Source organism: Cyprinodon variegatus, unplaced genomic scaffold, assembly GCF_000732505.1.
Source record: "Cyprinodon variegatus isolate N-32 unplaced genomic scaffold, C_variegatus-1.0 Scaffold1151, whole genome shotgun sequence".
NCBI lineage: Eukaryota > Metazoa > Chordata > Actinopteri > Cyprinodontiformes > Cyprinodontidae > Cyprinodon > Cyprinodon variegatus.
This window is the reverse complement of record NW_015151604.1, coordinates 226,668-232,727: the sequence shown is the minus strand read 5'-3', so window position 1 is coordinate 232,727 and position 6,060 is coordinate 226,668.

The following is a 6,060-nucleotide window of genomic DNA, read 5'->3' as shown; positions in this document are numbered from 1 at the left end:
CTAATTTGTTTAGCTGCACAATCACAATAATGTCTCTTAAGGTTTGGGCCCTGCTTTAGACATAAACCCTGAGCACCACAAGTACGACTTTGCCTCTGATGCAACCAAATATCGTCTAATGGGTTGGTGGTGTTTAGCACTCATTGAGAATAAATGAGGATAATCACACCCAACACAATTTTCTGCAAGAGGGCTTGCATAGCTCTGACTAAGGTAGACCCTATGCCAGTGGCATTCACAGACCTTTTGGGGGCAGATGTTGAGGTTGGAAGGTACCTTATAATATATGTTGCAGGGAGCCAGCAACAGCGTCTGATGCTGCATTAAATGATCTTCCATAGTCCAATGCTATATTGGTGTCAAAAAATAAATTACAATTTCAAATCCACTTATATTGATTTGAGTGGGTATATATGACAATTTGCAGATGAACTAAGATTTACATTTACATCACTTATCTGTGGTGGTAGCCATTGTGCTTGGGTTCTAGAGGTTCTGAGTTCAAGCCCCACTCCCTCAAACTGCCACTCTGGTTCCCTGAGCAATACCCTTAACTCCACAGTGCTACCTGTGCGCCGCACAATGGTAGCCCACTACTCTCCAAGGGGATGGGTTAAATGCAGAGGTACATTTCTCCAGTATGAGATCAATTATTGTTATCATTGCAAGAGCATAAGCTCTCCTTCCACTGACACATCATCCTATTTTCCTGCTCAGATCAGGGGCAAATACAGTTAATTTTAGAAAATGTTAAATATTTTCAAATATTTTTTTGCAATCCAAGGTGTCTGTTGATAAACATTGTCACAGTCTTGGTTCTGTTATGTTTTCTTTTGAGTATTCAGTTTAACTTTGCTCCATGTTTTCTAGTTTTATTGGTTAATTCTTATTTTGTTGTGTTTTTTGGATATATTTCAGTTCTTAGGTTTTTATTTGTTGCCCACTGTTGCCCTCTTGTGTTGGTCTCCTTTTTCCCTAGCTCCTTAATCTGCTCTCTTCACACCTGCTCCCAATCTGCTTGTTAGTCCTGTCTTTGTTCAGTTAGCCATAAATACTGTCCTTGTGCTGGTTTCTCGTCTAACTTCGTCTAACTCCCGTCTTACTGTGTATTACCTCGCCGTGACCGTTTTTCCCTGAAGTCTCCATGGTTCTGGTTTGTTTTTCTTTTTTCTTGTTGGATTTTTGGATTCCTGTCTCAGTTGTTTATGAACCTCTCATTAAATCTACAAGACACTCACCTCTGCTTCCTCATCTCTGCATTTGGGTCCTCAAACCGCAACCAAACCCCGGCAGAAGGAACCAGCCAAAATGGACGCAGCAGAGCCAACGACGGTTAAGACAAGTGAATTTCTAAAACTAATAAAAACAATAGACTATCTTTCCACAATCACTCCACCTTGGCAGCCGATGGGGACTGCAGAAGAGTACTAAGGAAACTAACACAGTATCCAGAGCTCCAAACCTTCTTCCTTCAGGCAGGACACATAGGCTTAATAGAGTGGAAAATACAGGACGCCTTCTCTCAGCTATTCAATAGACCTCCACCACCCAAACCATCACTCTGTGAAATTCAAACTCAGCAGTCATCACCTCTGACCCTGTACCTCCACCATCTCCAGCTGTTGGTCCTCCCCTGCCATCTGCTTACTCGATATTAGCCTTAGAACACTTCAGAACAGGTCAGTCATCTCAGCACTTCCCAAGCCACTTCCAAATCCTGAGCCCTTTAGCGGGCCAGAGCCAGAGCCCTTTAGCGGGCCAGAGCCAGAGCCCTTTAGCAGGTCAGATGCTGAACCAGAGCCCTTTAGCCAGCAAGATCCCGAGCCCTTTAGCGGGCCAGATCCAGAGCCCTTTAGCGGGCCAGATCCTGAGCCAGAGCCCTTTAGCAGGCCAGATTCTCTAGCACCAGAGACCATTAGCAGGCCAGATCCCCTAGCTCCAGAGCCCATTAGCGGGCCAGATCCCCTAGCTCCAGAGCCCATTAGCGGGCCAGCTCCCCTAGTGCCAGAGCCCATTAGAGGGCAAGTTGCCCTTGGGCCAGAGCCCTTTAGCGGGTGCATCAAGCCTCCAATGCTCCTCAACTGGCACTCCAAGCCTCCAAGGCCCCCTAGTGGGCGCTCTAAGCCTCCAAGGCTGCCCAGCGGGCGCTGCAAGCCTCCATGGCCCCCAAGCCTCTAAGAACCCTCAGCGGGCCCTCCAAGAGCCCTCCACGCCCCCTCCGAGGTTCCTGAACCACAGTCCTCCCAGGCTGCAGCAGGAGAGATGGCGTCCTCCAAGGCTCCCGCAGCAGAGGTGGTGTCCTCTGAGGATCCGAGGGTCCAAAAGGCGCCTGCAGCAAAGATAGAAGGTGCCATAAGGCCGCCGCAGCAATTATGGAAGTTGATTATCTGATCCTGACAAGTTTCTGCCCCTGGACCTCTGAGGTTTAATTGCCCCCGTTTCTGCTCTGTCTGCCTTTCCGGACTCAAACCTGCCTGCCAACAACTTTAACATTTTCTACAGATTCATTACTGACCGTACCCCCTTCCCCAGCTGTCATTTACATTAACTGTTGTTTTTTCCGTATTCCACGGACAGTATTGTCCTAAAAAAAATACTCTAAAATAATCCTAAAGCTATCAGGTATTCAATGAGTTTTTGTAAACTTTTCAAAGTTTCAAGCTGACCTGCTTGCAAACAGTGCAGCGTGCTTGTGTGAAATTAATTCAAAAGTTCATATAATTATATTTGATTTAATTTGCGTCTTTGAGACATTTAGTTGAATCTGCTTTGCCTTAGTTTAGATTCTGGCATCTCTTTAGTTTGTTTTAGTCATGTGAGAAAAACAAGGATGTGTGTGTCTTATAAAGTTGTAGAAGACAATAAATTATGTAAATCCATCTCCATCCTTCGGCTTCTCCTTCTGAAGACTGTTCCAACCATCATTTAATTGAACCCTGATGTTAAACTACCGCCAATGAAGTTTTCTATAGGGATATTAGTTATTCCACCCTAATCTGGGCGGAAATTAGGGCGCATTATGTTTTCAAACTACAGCTAATTCCTTTTAAAGTATCAGAAAATACGTAGGGTCACATTGCCTGTGATCCCTTTTTTGGGTAATTTTTTGAATAAGTGTGATTTTAACATGAAAAATCTAACAGTTTTTCATTAAATTAAAGGTAATGACAAAGTCTGCTGAACACTTGCAAGGCTATACAAAGTCTTGGCTTGAAGAGTTGCTGTAATAAGCTCAGAATGTAGGACCCAGAATTCAGGCGAGACAGAAAATGGGAAGATTCAAAGCATTTATTAAAAATAGCGTGCGGCTGCTTGTCAGTTGTGGCAGGCCCCCTGGATTCTCTGCAGAAGTAGAGGCTCAGGTCAGTCACTTTAAAACTCAAATGAGGAACAACAATCAGCATGAAAGCCACCAACCTGGCAAAGTTCAGTCCAAGCCCAGAAGAAGGACTGAAGTCCAGAGGAGAGGGACTGACTGCTGTCTAACTACTGAGCTGGGACCAGAGATCCAGGAGAGAAGAGGAGCAGTGTCTTGCAGCAGCCAGAGCAGGCAGGGGAACCGATGGATCCAGGAGGGTAAATCCAAGCCATGGTTAGAAGACAGGTCCAAGGTCGTAATTGGGCGGAATCCAGGTAACAGTCCAGAAACACAGGACAGAGCAGAACAGGGGTGGCCAAAACTAAGAGGTCAGAAACAGGCAGAACTAAACACATACAGGAAAGCTAGAATTAGTTTTGTTTGAAGCTCCAATAATCTTGCACCAGAGGCTGGGATCCCGAGGCTTAAATAGCAGCAGGAACAGGTTGATCTGATGAGCGATAACAATGATTCATGAGAGCAACAAGCAGGAAAGCCCAGCCTTAAGGTGCCAAGATTATGACAGTCGCTTAAATTTTTGGATGTTTTAAAAAAAAGGCACATATTGTTTTTCTTAGACTGTCTGTAACTTTTTTCTTTTAAAACCTTTACAGCTTTTTTGCATGGGTTCAATACAGAAAACTTTGTTTATGGCAGAACAGGACTGAGCATTAAAACTGTGAATGCTGTTTTTATTGTCTTGCTCTCATCTTTGTAAAGACTAATTAAGTGCTGACTAAGGATTATCACATATCTCCCTTTATTTACCTGAAGTAGCGCAGTTAAATTTTTTTCCCCCCTGCAATTTGATCTTGCATATTTGCATTTTATGCTTAAAAAGAACATAATGACTTTATATATTTTATGTGTCCTATGGTGTACATCATTGCTAATTTTTTTTTTAAAGTGAAGACAGATTTAATTTAATCATCAAATAATGACACATATCTTTATCTCATACAGTGCCATATGTTAAGGGTTTTTATGCAGGATTTTATTGAAGGATTTTATTTATCTATCTACATAAAAATGATCAGACAGAGATAAAATATTTAATTTTTCATAATTGATCGGTTTTCTTCATAAACATTCTTATAAATGTATTAAGAATAAAAGCAGTTTTGGATTTAAACAGACATACCTGTCATTTTTTTCTTCTTATTGCCTTTCTATTTTCAGTCACTCTTGAGCTCTTGGTTGAAAATTAATAATGATTATTTCCCTCCCTAGGTCATGTCACTCCTCTCATGGCTACTCCCCAGAATGACAATGTCTGGACTCTTCTACGTCTGTATCCATCATTGCTCCATCAAACATTATTCACCTGTTTATCTGCTCTCCAATGCTCCATTTCTCGGCCTCCTCCTGGAAAAAAGGGGCAAAAAACGACCAACCAGCATCAATCACCGCTATGGCAGGCCATTTTGACATTTATTACCTTGACTGAATATATATTCCAGATGTCTCAAATTCTTTCTTTTTCATTCATTGATTCATTCATTCATTCATTCAATTCATTTCTTCCTAGTCAAAATTAACATTTCAGATATCTAAAATAACATTCTTCCTATCTAAATACACATTCCGATATCTGAAATGCAATTCTTAAATGACGTCACGTTTCCCATTGATGTGTATTGGGCTTTTACTTCCAGATATCTAAAATAAATCTTCTTCTTATCTAAAAATGAATTCTGACAAGGATGAATTCTAATTTCAGATCATCATAATAGAGTTACTGCTAGTCATGATTACCGTACTATTTTGCATATCAAAAATGAATATAACATTACAGATATCCAGATATCCAATTCTTGACATGAAAAATATATTTCTGCTAGTACATTTATCAACTTCTTATTTTATGACTAGTTAAATTAGAATTCCATATATTTCAATTTTAATAATGCCTATCTAAAATGTAGAAGTCTTGTAAAATGTTGCTCCTATACTGTTTACATGATGATCACTGCTCCACTTTATAATAGTAATGTTCATTTCACTATTATAAGCTGTAAGCAACATAATTTCATTTATAATACAGTGGGTGTATACAAAATGACAATAAAAGTTGTCTAAGTCTAAGCTGCAGATGTCTGAGTGAGTTTTTGGCAAACCTGTGAAGACACTGATACAGTGGTCACTTCTAATAAAGATAAATGCATTTTTTTTCTAGATCCTGCTTGGACGTTAGTCTTTTAATCCTGGAAATGCTCTTCAGGTGATAAAAAGGCTGACGTAGTACCTGCCTTTGTGTGTCTGATTTAAAGTTCCCTTCTGAAAGTATCAAATACTGCAATGAGGTCCAAGAATACCAGCACTTTAGTTCTTCCAGGGTCTAAATTTATACGAATGTCACTGAACACCTTAATCAGGTCAGTCTCTGTACTGCACGGAAACCGGACTGGAGGACTTCAAAGATGCTGCTTCTTGTTAAAAATGCATTTAACTGTTGAAACATAACTTTTTTAATAATTTTACTGATGGTCTGTAGTTCTAATAATCAGAGATGGGAAGTAACGAAGTACAAATACTTGTTACTGTACATAAGTAGATTTTTCTGATATTTTTACTTTACTTTACTACTTATTTTTATGGCCACTTTTTACTTCTACTCCTTCCATTTTTACACAAATATCTGTACTTTCTACTCCTTACATTTTAAAAAATTGGCTCGTTACTTTAGTTTTGAATCATTTCAA